A 15501-nucleotide genomic window follows, 5' to 3' on the forward strand; every position below is an offset into this window, starting at 1 on the left:
GTTCACACTAGAGCACGTTTGCTGTCACATTTTATTTGTAGTGTGAACAAGCAGACAAAAAAATTGGATTTGATCAAAACATCGGAATTGAGCATTAAGACCTGCGGAGTGAACGTAGTCTAAGATAGCGGAGGGCATTATATAGCAGTTGTTTTGTTTGCTCTCAATTTTGACAGCCTATTAAAGATTAATATCAGTCTGTACATGCTCCAGATAGCTTTTCTTCAAATTCTTTAACTTTCACTCGCTTTTGCAACTTTGTACTTTTGTGTTACTTGCAGCAACAACTGTACCTCATTGTTATTCCATTTAAAAAACTTGGTGCTTTTCCTCAACATTTTGCTGCGACGTTTCAAAGAGCCGGAAAGTAAATAAGCGGCAGACAGAAATGAGGCAGGTCAAATCATCTTGGGTTTCACATATGAGCAGTACTGGAACGTCAGCGTTTTCGGCTGTTTCAATGTGGACGCACAACTCTGTGAAAATGACTGAAAACGCTACTGTGGACGCGGAGCGTTTTCACACACGAAAACGCCTTTCAAATCTATCCGGGCTACTATTAAAAACCAAAACAAACAAACAAACAAACAAATAAAAAAAACATTAAAAGTCACAAAAACCTACAAGGGCACTTAACACCACACACAGTCAAACAAAATACACAAAAAAGTATTAAACAGAAAAAAAAGTATACAATCCTAGTAATTTGCACCCCCACAGGTGAACTGCTGCCTGAGCCAAATGTAGTTGTTGTGATATTTGATCCCAGCGCACTCCAAAAAGGAATGTAGAATAGTTCTGTGGCGACTGAAACAAGTCAAACATCGCTGTAAACAACCATCAAAACGCACGGGAAGGGATCACGAAAGCCCGACTACTTGGGCACAACAATTATAAACCGTCTCACAAAATAAAACTGTAGACAGGACAAGATAGCAGTTCCTTAAAGGAACCTGCTGCAGGCTTTCCCTCATCCTGACACATATCTTTATATGCTTCTTTATATTTTGCTGGGCAAATTTGGTTACCAGGAACAGTAATTTCTTGACAAATGTGCAATCATACAGGTGTGGTGAAAAGTTTAGATTCACTCCTTATGGGTATGAGTGTTATGGGACTTTGGGTTTTTAATGATTTAGCTAAACTGTTTTTTTTTTTTTTACCTGAATTGTATGATTGTACAGTATTGTATCTTTAATGACTTTAAAAAGCAAGAATTGGGTGCACACGTTTTTAATTTACTGAGGAGAACAAATGGCTATATGGCAGCTGTGTCACTGACAACTGACAATCTAAATGTTCTTGCTTAACAATGACTGTAAAAAATCAACATTGATCAGAAACTTTTATTCCTCGTTTATGCAAACAGATTGAAAATTGGAATTATTTCAAATATACAGTTATGTTGTTTAAAAATGTTCAGTATAAATGAGTTTTTAGCTTCAGCCTAAACTGAAAATGTATACACAATCTGAAGACAAATAAAACAAAGCTCAAAATCAAGATCTTTTTTAAATTTTTTGTTTTTTATTATTTCAATTCAATTCAATTTTATTTATATAGCGCCAAATCACAACAAAAGTCGCCTCAAGGCGCTTCAGAGAAAAACCCAACAATCATATGACCCCCTATGAGCAAGCACTTTGGCGACAGTGGGAAGGAAAAACTCCCTTTTAACAGGAAGAAACCTCCGGCAGAACCAGGCTCAGGGAGGGGCGGCCATCTGCTGCGACCGGTTGGTAATTTGTTGGTATTTGTTGGTAATAATTTCATGTGGTCTTTAGTGAACAGTTCCACAAGTTCTTGTTACTCTTCTGGGCTTTTAAATAAAGTGAGTAATCTTCTTTGTAACGCCACCATGTGTCAGGTAAACTTTAGCATACACATGAAAACATCCTAGAGAAGATATTTGGTCTTCTCAATGGGGCCTTACTTTTGAAAATTCTGACAATCATTTTGTCAAGTCTTGGATTTCCATTATTCATTAACCCCAGGACATTGTCAGCACCTCTCCACTTTTCCCGGAGTTCATTGTATACTGTCACAGTGAGATCTTCCATGTTCTCCAAGGAGATTTCAAGATTTTGGGACACAATTTTAGCCCAGATCTTTTCGGTAAGCCTCTGTATAACTTCTTCAGCTGGACGCCATTTCTTCAACCCCTTTATGTTGCTCATTGCGTGCATAACCAGATCTCTGGCAAGGCGTTCCACAAGTTCTCTGTACTCGTCTCGGTTTTTAGATAAAGTAAGTATTCTTTTGGGTAATGCCAGCAGATGTCTGGTGAATGTTGGGACAGTAATATCATCCTCAAGCTCTTCCTTCAGACTTGAAATCAAATGATTTTCCTTGCACTTATGCACTTTACAAAGATTGGTGAAAATGGCTTTCGCAATACTGGGCAGCCTCTTTGGACATAGATCCAAATGTTTTCCCTCAATTTCAGGCCAGATTTTCTCAAGCAGACAATAACAGTTGGGAATCCTTGTGGAGTCTTTGTGTTTAGAGGAGACTTTCTCTAAGGCCCGTGAAACTACCAACTGAGTAAGTGCATAAACAAACATTTTTTCTGCAGACACATCATCAGATGCCAGACTGATGACAGAAGAAGAACCAACTTCTGACTCATGTACAGCTGGAATCACAGGCTTTTCCACGGGACAAGCTTCTATTTTGTCCCAGTGTTTTGTATCAGCTGTGGGCTTTTTCTTCATACAGCTTTTCTTTGGTTCTGCTGTGGCTTGGGATTGTGTGTCCACATGCTGAAGACATTTGCCGGCCTCTGTCTTCAGTTCTGCAGTATCTGTTTTTTTATTATCACTGCAGTTGTCTACAGATATTTCTTTCAGGATGCTGTCTTTTCCTCCTTTTGCCTCCGTTTCCTTGCATTTATCAACGTCTGACTCATATGCAGCTGGCATTGCAGGCTTTTTCATGGGACAAGCTTCTATTTTGTCCCAGTCTTTTGTATCAGCTGTGGACTTTTTCTTCATACAGCTCTTTCTTGGTTCTGCTGTGGCTGTGGTTTGGGATTGTGTGTCCACATGCTGAAGACTTGCACTGGCCTCTGTCTCCAGTTCCGGAGTTTCTGTTTTTTTATTATCAACACAGTTGTCTACAGATATTTCTGTTACCATGTCTTCCTTTGCTCGTGTTACCCCTGTTTGCTCATGGGAATCGGTGTCCACTGACTCAAGACACTCCTCTGACTGTGTGGACACCGGAGCTCCCTTCTCCATGGTTGTCTCTGTTGCATCCACTAACATGGAGCAAAGTTTCAACATGTCCTGTAACAAAGTGGAAGGCAGCTTAGAGTTGCAGTACTCGGGGTTTGACTGCAGAGATCTCCACTGTGGTACAATTGTACCAAAAAAGTACTCGCTTAAGGACTCCCATGTTTCCACTGAGGAGTAACTGTGTGGAGTTGTCATGTTGAAGGTTGTATTTCTACTTCTTTGACTCTGAATTGGAGAAGTGGAAACAAATTGCTGGGGGGTTGATGTTGTGGCAGGTATGTCTGCTCTTTGTGAACTAAATGTGTTTAAATGTTGCTCGCTGTTCTGATGCATGAATGCGCTCTGAACTAAATCGCAGGTGTTTATGGAGTTCTGGAGTTCTATTTATAGGCTCGTGTCCTGTAGGCCACGCCCACTGCCCTTTGATAATTGCCAAGCCCCGCCCACACCGAATGACTGTTGCCTAGCGACCGCTAGATGATAGTAGCACGGATGGGCACAGCCACTGTGACGTCATCCAGTGTTCTTTGATCAAAGAGAAGTAAGTGTTGGCTTTCTTGCTGCTCAGCAATTGATAACAAAGAACCTTGAAATGTGTTTTTAGCTAAACTTTGACACAGCTGCAGCACATTAATAATAATGAGAAGCTACTTAATAATATATATATATATATGTATATATATATATATGTATATATATATATATATGTATGTATATATATATATGTATGTATATATATACATACATATATATATATATATATACATATATATACATATAGTAGCTTCTCATTATTATTAATGTCCTGCAATAAATAGATAAATACAAAGAGGTTTTTTAAAAGTGTATAAGAGCCAAAGTGAATCTTTATGTTTTGTTTATTTATTGTGGTGGTACAGGTGTTTGGATTTTCCTGCACCTCAGGTGATCGCGTGTTATTTACGTGACACAGGCGTACTCATCAGGGAGGAGGTGTTTCTGATCGGGTGTTCACCCACTATTTTCACAACAGTGATGTGTATATATGTGTGTTGTGGGTGCACAAGTATGCATATATGTCTGTAAATTGTATATCTTTTGACGTATTACTGGGGTTAAATAAATAAAAATTACATGCATTATGTAATGTAATTGTAATGAATTTCTGAGGGAAGAAAAAGTGTTGACTATTAATTACTAAATAGTGGAAAGGGGGTGGGATTAAATAAGCTTATGCTTCTTCCTAGTCCTTTTGAACATGTAAGTTACTTATAAATATTGTTGCTTTGTTTTCCTTTTGTTTGTTTGTCTCTTTTTTTCCCTGTTGTTTTTATTTAAACATGTTTAAAATAAAGATTCAATATAAATACAAATGCTCACAAACGATGTAAGTTAATACATGCGCTATTTGTTTTGATTGAAAGCAAATGTTTATTGTTTAAGTTTTAAATAAATACGTGAAACACAAGTGGGACTTAGTATGGCTTATTGGAGACGCGTACAGAAACAAACTCAGCCGGCAGCGGCTTTATTTGTGGATAGAAGTCGCAACAATGGGTTAAGATATTTTCAAGATTTAAATTTAATTGCAGTCCGTGCGTCTGTGATGTCTGGGCGGGCGATGCTTGGACCGACGCGGGACAGCAGCTCCTCAAACTGGGCGAGGGACAGACGGTGGTACCGCTGAAAGTGGCCGTCAGTCAGACGCATCTCCTGGAGCAAGTGGTGAAACTCACCAAACTGCTCACACTCGTGGAGGACCTGATGGACCCAGGTACGGTCAGGACGTCCTTTACGCCGCTGCTCTGCTCTCCACAGTAAATAGAGAAGGGAGACTCTCTCTTCAAACGCTAGATCGACAGCTGCCATCTTGCAAACATACCGTCTGGCACTACTTCCTCCCACATTTCTGGTTCACGCACGTGAAAATTGCATATTTTAAAGTGCGACCAGTTCGCTTTGAATGCGCTTCAAGATGCGAATGTGCAAGCGACCAGCTAGGGGCGTGTGGCGCTTTTTGGTCGCTTCTATTGCGTCCGGTGTGAACACACCGTTAGTTTCTTTTAAATTGTGAACAATAGATTTCTGGTAAAGAATGAAAAGAAAACAAAATTGTAAAAGCCCTTTCATGCTAACTTAGAAGAAACTTGGAGCCTAAATAATATTTCGGGGCGGGGGGGATTGGTATGAAGGTTATATTTTTCACTTTCTGGAGAAAAATTACTGACACAATTTCGGACCATCTGCTCAAGCCCAACAATAACAAGCATTGCCCTGGTGATTGAGGATCAGATTGTCCTCAATGACGTCTGTAATTTCCCTAATGCAGTTGCACTTTTGCTTGGACTCATCTATGCACTTAACCTGGACTATCTTTTTTTTTTTTTTTTTTTTTTTTTTGCCTGTCCCATTTGGTTCTTTAGCCATCAGAATTGTTGTCTGAAGACCAACAAGGATACCCAATGGATTTACTTTGCCAAATGGATCATCGTGGCATTGCCGTATTGGTCCATTTGGTCGATCTTTGTTTTTATTATTTATTATATTTTATTTTCAGATGTTACAGACGGGACAGACATGAGTGAGGGATAGGAAAGGGAGAAAGAAAGAGGAAGGAAAGGAAAAACAGAAGGGGAGAGGGACAGTGAGAAAGGGGGGGAGAAAAAAAATAAAAATCTCCTGGATCACCTGTTGAGAGAAAAATAGAAAACAAGCAAAAAAAAACAAAGCAACATACTAAACACAACACCATCGCATTAATCTAGCTAAGTGTAAACAGCAGTAAATACTAAATATTCAATGTTGTTGTGCAGCACGCAGGACAGAGGTGCTTCGAAGTAGCGGCCAAGAAAGGTGTAATTTGGGTCTACGAGCAGTGAACACCCGTGTGCATACCTGTGTGGATCAGCGCACTTATATTCCAAAGGTTTCTCCATGTAACGATCTGCTAGGGAGTGTGGGGGGGCCACAGCCCCGTCCTCCAGGGTGTGAAGCGGGTATGGAGGAGATCAAAACTCCAGACATCCAGAGGCCCCCAGAACACAAGAGACCATGGAAGACCAACAGAGGGGCAGCCGCGCCACTGTTCCAGTAAGAGCTGAGGAGAGTCCCAGATGAGGGCTCACTCAGCAGCCGCGGAGCAGAAGCTAACCTGGACTATCTAAAGGACTTAAGGTACACTTTTGAAGTAATTCAAAAGGTGTTCGTGGGTCTTGGTACTCAGTGCTCTGCCTGGGGTTCATGCTTTAAAGAATAATTTGCTGAAACAGTGGGCAGAAAAGTGTTCATGATAACAAAATCTGTTCTCATGCTGGTTTTTTTTTAAGTAACCCAGTGCTATGATTTGACCATGATTTGGTCAATAAAGTCATCTTAAAAGTCACTGCATACACTTCAGTAATTATTTAATTTATTTCTTTTTATATTCATACTAGAAAAAAAAGCAATATCTGACTAATATTTCATATTATCAGTTCCATTGATATCGTACAGATAAGAATATTGGTAACAGCATTGTTTGTTTCTGTGGGTATGTTCTTGGTATCTTAGCAGTTCTTGTCATTACCGCTTGATTATAGTACACCTGAACTATCCAGTGCTGGCTCTGCACTTAGGATGTATCATGATTTAATAGTTAGTTAGTTTTTATTTTCATGTGCTATGAAACAAGTGTGTGTTTGACTTTACATGTTTGAACCTTAGGGGTGACACAGCACTTTGTATTGCTAGAAAAACTTTTTAATTGTGGACCCTTTGCTGTCAACTATTTTAATGTTTGATATTGGCAGACCTTAAAGAGATCATAGTTTTGTTTTATGTATGGTAATGTTCAAAGTCTTTGGCCCCTCCACATATCTTTATATTTTGCTGGGCAAATTTGGTTACCAGGAACAGTAATTTCTTGACAAATGTGCAATCATACAGGTGTGGTGAAAAGTTTAGATTCACTCCTTATGGGTATGAGTGTTATGGGACTTTGGGTTTTTAATGATTTAGCTGAACTGTTTTTTGGTTTTTTTTACCTGAATGGTATGATTGTACAGTATTGTATCTTTAATGACTTTAAAAAGCAAGAATTGGGTGCACACGTTTTTAATTTACTGAGGAGAACAAATGGCTATATGGCAGCTGTGTCACTGACAATCTAAATGTTCTTGCTTAACAATGACTGTAAAAAAATCAACATTGATCAGAAACTTTTATTCCTCGTTTATGCAAACAGATTGAAAATTGGACTTATTTCAAATATACAGTTATGTTGTTTAAAAATGTTCAGTATCAATGAGTTTTTAGCTTCAGCCTAAACTGAAAATGTATACACAATCTGAAGACAAATAAAACAAAGCTCAAAATCAAGATCTTTTTTAAATTTTTTGTTTTTTATTATTTCAATTCAATTCAATTCAATTTTATTTATACCGCCAAATCACAACAAAAGTCGCCTCAAGGCGCTTCAGAGAAAAACCCAACAATCATATGACCCCCTATGAGCAAGCACTTTGGCGACAGTGGGAAGGAAAAACTCCCTTTGAACAGGAAGAAACCTCCGGCAGAACCAGGCTCAGGGAGGGGCGGCCATCTGCTGCGACCGGTTGGTAATTTGTTGGTATTTGTTGGTAATAATTTCATGTGGTCTTTAGTGAACAGTTCCACAAGTTCTTGTTACTCTTCTGGGCTTTTAAATAAAGTGAGTAAACTTCTTTGTAACGCCACCATGTGTCAGGTAAGCTTTAGCATACACATGAAAACATCCTAGAGAAGATATTTGGTCTCTTCAATGGTGCATTTCTTATGAAACTTTTGACAATCTCTTTGTCAACATTTCGGTGGCCAATTTTCATTAACTGCATGACAGTGTTTGGATATTTCCACTTTTCCTGGAGTTCATTGTATACTGCCACGCTGACCTCTTCAATGTCCTCCAAGGAGATTTTAAGATTTTGGGACACAATTTTACCCCAGACTTTTTGGGCAAGCCTCTGTTTAATGGCTTCATCAGCCCCTAGAGGCAATTTCCCTGCTTCATTTGTATTGCTCATTGCGTGCATAACCAGATCTCTGGCAAAGCGTTCCACAAGTTCTCTGTACTCGTCTCGGTTTTTAGATAAAGTGAGTATTCTTTTGGGTAATGCCAGCAGATGTCTGGTGAATGTTGGGACAGTAATATCATCCTCAAGCTCTTCCTTCAGACTTGAAATCAAATCTTTTTCCTTGCACTTATGCACTTTACAGAGATTGGTGAAAATGGCTTTCGCCATACTGGGCAGCCTCTTTGGACATAGATCCAAATGTTTTCCCTCAATTTCAGGCCAGATTTTCTCAAGCAGACGATAACAGTTGGGAATCCTTGTGGAGTCTTTGTGTTTAGAGGAGACTTTCTCTAAGGCCCGTGAAACTACCAACTGAGTAAGTGCATAAACAAACATTTTTTCTGCAGACACATCATCAGATGCCAGACTGATGACAGAAGAAGAACCAACTTCTGACTCATGTACAGCTGGAATCACAGGCTTTTCCACGGGACAAGCTTCTATTTTGTCCCAGTGTTTTGTATCAGCTGTGGGCTTTTTCTTCATACAGCTTTTCTTTGGTTCTGCTGTGGCTTGGGATTGTGTGTCCACATGCTGAAGACATTTGCCGGCCTCTGTCTTCAGTTCTGCAGTATCTGTTTTTTTATTATCACTGCAGTTGTCTACAGATATTTCTTTCAGGATGCTGTCTTTTCCTCCTTTTGCCTCCGTTTCCTTGCATTTATCAACGTCTGACTCATATGCAGCTGGCATTGCAGGCTTTTTCATGGGACAAGCTTCTATTTTGTCCCAGTCTTTTGTATCAGCTGTGGACTTTTTCTTCATACAGCTCTTTCTTGGTTCTGCTGTGGCTGTGGTTTGGGATTGTGTGTCCACATGCTGAAGACTTGCACTGGCCTCTGTCTCCAGTTCCGGAGTTTCTGTTTTTTTATTATCAACACAGTTGTCTACAGATATTTCTGTTACCATGTCTTCCTTTGCTCGTGTTACCCCTGTTTGCTCATGGGAATCGGTGTCCACTGACTCAAGACACTCCTCTGACTGTGTGGACACAGGAGCTCCCTTCTCCATGGTTGTCTCTGTTGCATCCACTAACATGGAGCAAAGTTTCAACATGTCCTGTAACAAAGTGGAAGGCAGCTTAGAGTTGCAGTACTCTGGGTTTGACTGCAGAGATCTCCACTGTGGTACAATTGTACCAAAAAAGTAGTCGCTTAAGGACTTCCATGTTTCCACTGAGGAGTAACTGTGTGGAGTTGTCATGTTGAAGGTTGTATTTCTACTTCTTTGACTCTGAATTGGAGAAGTGGAAACAAATTGCTGGGGAGTTGATGTTGTGGCAGGTATGTCTGCTCTTTGTGAACTAAATGTGTTTAAATGTTGCTCGCTGTTCTGATGCATGAATGCGCTCTGAACTAAATCGCAGGTGTTTATGGAGTTCTGGAGTTCTATTTATAGGCTCGGGTCCTGTAGGCCCCGCCCACTGCCCTTTGATAATTGCCAAGCCCCACCCACATCGAATGACTGTTGCCTAGCAACCGCTAGATGATCGTAGCACGGATGGGCACAGCCACTGTGACGTCATCCAGTGTTCTTTGATCAAAGAGAAGTAAGTGTTGGCTTTCTTGCCGCTCAGCAATTGATAACAAAGAACCTTGAAATGTGTTTTTAGCTAAACTTTGACACAGCTGCAGGACATTAATAATAATGAGAAGCTACTTAATAATATATACATATATATATACACATACAGTAGCTTCTCATTATTATTAAGTAGCTTCTCATTATTATTAATGTCCTGCAATAAATAGATAAATACAAAAAGGGTTTTAAAAAGTTTGTAAGAGCCAAAGTGAATGTTTATGTTTTGTTTATTTATTGTGGTGGTACAGGTGTTTAGATTTTCCTGCACCTCAGGTGATCGCGTGTTATTTACGTGACACAGGCGTACTCATCAGGGAGGTGGTGGCTCTGATCGGGTGTTCACCCACTATTTTCACAACAGTGATGTGTATATATGTGTGTTGTGGGTGCACAAGTATGCATATATGTCTGTAAATTGTATATGTTTTGATGTATTACTGGGGTTAAATAAATTAAAAATTACATGCATTATGTAATGTAATTGTAATGAATTTCTGAGGGAAGAAAAAGTGTTCTGTGTTCCTGCAAAGTACAGGGAGCAGGGACTTGACCGGGTGTCACAACTTATATATATATTGTAGCTTCTCATTATTATTAATGTGCTGCAGCTGTGTCAAAGTTTAGCTAAAAACACATTTTAAGGTTGTTTGTTATCAATTGCTGAGCGGCAAGAAAGCCAACACTTACTTCTCATGGTGCATATCTACCAGCTTGCAGTGTGGTTCCTGCACTCCACAGCCTCTTCTGTTCCATGCAAGTAGATTTTCTCCAGGGCAGGAGAAACTATTTCTAAGAAAAGAAACAGACTCAGCCTGTGCACAGTAACACTAATCCTCTTTTTAAATGTAAATAACAAAAGGGCTACCTGACATAGATCGTGTTTTTACTTTGCAAGTTCTTGATTAGGGGTGGGTTTTGATTATCGCCTTTCTGATTTCAATCCATGCTAAATTGAATAAAGTGATATTGATTCATTAATCCCGTGTCGATTTGTAAATTAACGTTATTATGCCTGAAACGCCAGCATCTCAGGTTAAACCTCACAACATGTCGTCAAACACCATACAGCTAAAACAGTAACTGGGAGCAGGTTTACGGATTCTGCATACAAACGTGAACACAGAGCGCGGACCCGACGCGTCAGAGTCAGATTTTGGTGTGTCATCGGGTCCGCGCTGTGTTTGCCTCTTTTTTCTTCGCTGGCTTCTGCAGCTGCGGGTTTCATAACTCTCTGTTTACATCTCTAATTAAGGCTCACATGTGTCAGCTTTCTTTTAATAGATACGAAATGATGGATATATACCGATACATGACCAGAATTGTAATATTTCTGACTGAGGCAAAACTTTCCAGATTCCAATCAAATTGAATCGGATCCTGTATCGAATCAAAATGATTCTACAAATCAGTAACGATGCAGCCCTACTCAGCTTCCTAAGCATTTTCCCTTTCCAGTTCACAATCAATCCCACCCCTAGGTCAAAAATATGTATAGGACAATTGGCTTAATCTAATATTTTGTATGAACCTGTCCAACTGTCCAGTGATTAAATGACAAGTAGATGGAGGCAGGACTCCACAGCAGGGGCATACTCCATAATGTGCTGTGCGTTATCATATGTATAATGTATATATTGCTCACTTATTGTATTTACCAACATCAAGCAGTTATGAGCAAAGAAAGGCCACACCATAGTGCATGTTTAAATAGGGAAAGTTTATTGATCAAAATGTATTACGCAAATACGCATTACATTTTTTCAGCCCCTCAATCGAGTAAACAAAACCAATTACATGTTCAAAGCAACGGAATGGTGGCCCAATATCAGAGAGAACTCCACTCTTGAGTGAGCAGTGATGATTGAGCAGTCCGTTTTATTTTGCAGATTCAAGCTGCTCTTCAAAATATTCGCCACCAGATGTCACCGGAGAGGACTGTGTTGAAAAGCTTCGAGTAATGAACCATTTTTCAATACAAGCTTCAGTGCTTCGGAAAGCTTCATTTGGCCATCACTACCTGTTACTACCACACACCAAATCCGGTCATTGGTACTTCCTGGCTTGTGTAGCCTCTAGGTAACAAAAGCTCAACACTGGGCCTGTCAGGGCTCTGTGTGCGGGCAGGCAGAGATGAGGATCCAAATGCAGGACTCGGAAAACGGAATGCAATTTAAAAACCTCAGCTTTATTGCTGGCAAGAAAACAAAACATGAAGTGATGACTGAACACTGAGACCAAAAAACACACAGGCATAATCTGATGGTATGACGTGACACCGACCATGGCAAAACACAGGGCTTAAATACACAGGGTAGTAATAAGATAAGATACGATAAGATAACCTTTATTAGTCCCACACGTGGGAAATTTGTTTTGTCACAGCAGGAAGTGGACAGTGCAAAAGTTATGAGGCAAAAATTAGAATACAATAAGAATAAATACAGTACACAACTGTACAGAATAGAATAAAATAAATATACAATAAGATAAAAATAGAATACAAATACAAATACTATATACAACTGAGTAAAAATACAACGATGACAGAAAGGATTATTGCACTTAGTATTATTGCATATGTATGGATGTGTGTGCTTGATCAGTTAAAGTCTTTATTATGGAGTCTGACAGCAGTGGGGAGGAAAGACCTGCGAAATCTCTCCGTCCCACACTGTGGGTGCCGCAGTCTCCCACTGAAGGAGCTGCTCAGTGCTGTCACAGTCTGCTGCATGGGGTGGGAGATGTTGTCCAACAGGGATGACAGCTTAGCCGCCGTTCTCCTGTCACTCACCACCTCCACTGGGTCCAGAGGGCATCCTAGAACAGAGCTGGCCCTTCGGATCACCCTGTTCAGTCTCTTCCTGTCCCCAGCAGAGATGCTGCCGCCCCAGCAGACCACACCATAAAAGATAGCAGAAGCCACAACAGAGTCATAGAAGGTCTTCAGGAGTGGGCCCTCCACTCCAAATGACCTGAGTCTCCGCAGCAGGTACAGCCTGCTCTGCCCTTTCCTGTAGAGGGCGTCTGAGTTATGAGTCCAGTCCAGTCTGTTGTTCAGATGAACACCAAGGTACCTGTAGCTGTCCACAGCCTCGATGTCCATACCCTGGATGTTCAGTGGTTGCAGTGGAGAATGCTTGTGCCTGTGAGTGGGCGTTAAGGCATCTGGGAAGGGATCTCAGAACTGGATTATAGATGGCAGAGAGTTGGTGTCGTAAACCCCCGCCTCTGTTCAAAGATGGTCGCTCACAGTGGACATAGATGGCTTCTTTCACTCCTCTTTCAAACCATCTGTCCTCTCTGTCCAAAATGTGAACATTGGCATCCTTGAAAGAGTGTCCTTTATCCTTAAGATGCAGATGGGCTGCTGCCCACTCACATCCTGGGCCATCTGACCTCAGGAATTCGCATGATAAGGTGGGGCCAGGTTTCACAATGAACACACCCGAAACTCTGGCTGATTGGGACCCACGCCCAGTTTCCCACCTTGGCTCAGGCGATTAAAGGATCATCAGGGGGTCCTTTTGTCCCTCTGTGGGGGGTCACTCCCACTAGGTTTATATCTGGGACTCTCCACCATTTGACCTTAGAACTGAAGAAGCTTCTCGGATGAGAGGTGAAACGTCTTCAAGCAACTTAAAGAAGTCCAGACGCTTTTCTTTGCAAGCTCCTTTGACTACGATGACCTGGATGACTGAGAACCTTCACAGACACCAGTTCCTTGGTTTTACTGGCGTTGATCTGGAGGTAGTTCAGCTGGCATCAGTCCACAAAGTCTTGGGTCAGACCTCTGTACTCCTTGTCGTCCCCATCAGTGATGAGGCCGACTATTGCAGAGTCATCAGAGAACTTCTGCAGGAAGCACTGGGTGGAATTGTGGGAGAAGTCTGCAGTGTAGATGGTGAAGAGGAACGGAGCCAGAACCGTTCCCTGTGGGGCCCCCGTACTGCAGACGACCCTGTCCGACACACAGCCCTGAGTCCTCACATACTGTGGTCGGTCGGTGAGGTAGTCCAATGAGGGAATGGGCAACAGAAGGGAGACACAGCTGGGGGAGATCAGGGCTAACGAGACGGGGGAGCAAAGCTGCACACACTAACATAAGACAAAGACTTTCACAATAAGACAGGAAACAAGAATTACTAAACCAGATGCAGACATGACACTGAGAGACAGACTAGACACTGAACAGAAACTGCAACACACATGAGAACCCAAAACCTAAGAACTGATCCCTCACCAAGAATAACAGAAACAGATCTATAATGATAATAATAAACAAAGCACCAGAACATCAGAAATCAATGGAGTTTTCCTGGTTTTATTTTGCTTTTCTTTATTTGTGTTATTCCTTGTTTAAAAGCTGTAATTTCACAGATGATAAGTTTATCACTCACAGCATACGCAGATGTACCACAAACCGATGAAGATCATGAAGACTTCTTTTCCTATTTGTTTAATGAAGATGAAGTGTAACTAATGATGTAATAACTGAGAATGAGAAAGAAAAGTAGTTACTTACACTTACTAACTTTACTTACTAACACTGATACATTTCATTTTCTGATCAACAGGAGGGAATGTCAAAAGAAAATTGTGTATATATGATCAGCTACATGAAATGTGCTCTTTTATTAATCAATAAGCAAATGTCTACGTGACTTCTGTCATGAACTCTTCTGTGATTCCTCTTCTTCTAAGAACATGCAGATTTAGAAAAAGGGGAACCTCAGCTCTGAGTTCTTAGAACAACTCTGTTTTATTTGTACACACACACGAACACACACACACACACACACACACACACACACACACACACACACACAAAAGACAAGTATAAATAAAGCACGCAGACAGTGATGAGACGCAGGTCGTGCGTCCATGACTGCGCTCGCGAGTGAAAGACAACTGCAGTGTTTGTGTTTTCTAACTCAGGTGTCTCAAGCTGAAGAACTGCGGGGTGATTCTTAGAAAAATCCCCTGTCAGTAAGCATGCAGCAAAAAGGACCCTCTGCACTCTACGTCCACTCTTCATTAATTCAGTCCATTCATAGTACCGGACGAAGCTTATGACCATCAAAACATGGAGCGCCAACTCGGTTATGAGCACAATTGCATTGGGTATAAATAAAATAATAAAACAGCTTCATCTAATAATTAAAATGAAAAAATCAATAATTTTCAACCCTGATAGTATCTACCTTGCAGTATCTGCCATGTTAGCAGATGAATATGTCTGGGCTCCAACATAGATGCTGCTGAGTATGATCTCTCCTTCCATACTAATCCACATCAGATATTCACTTATAGACCAGCCACAGAGCCTACTTTGGCTGTTTCGGATTGCGTAAACGCAAAAACTGAGATTTTTTTAAAACTCTGTTTTTGCGAGGAATACAGAGTTCGTCACACAATGTCAAAGGTATGTGCTTTTTTTCACATCACGCTGTGCGCCACGTTATTGTTTACATGAGATCAATTTCTACAATGACAGAGACAAAAAACTGTTAATCTTACTATCTTCTGTTTTTACACGACACACGAAGTTATTTGTCCCAAAAATTTAGAAAGTCAGAGGCGTCAAGGTGCAATTATTTTACGTGTAGTTGTTT

This window comes from Maylandia zebra, linkage group LG22, assembly GCF_041146795.1.
Source record: "Maylandia zebra isolate NMK-2024a linkage group LG22, Mzebra_GT3a, whole genome shotgun sequence".
NCBI classification, from domain to species: Eukaryota; Metazoa; Chordata; class Actinopteri; order Cichliformes; family Cichlidae; genus Maylandia; species Maylandia zebra.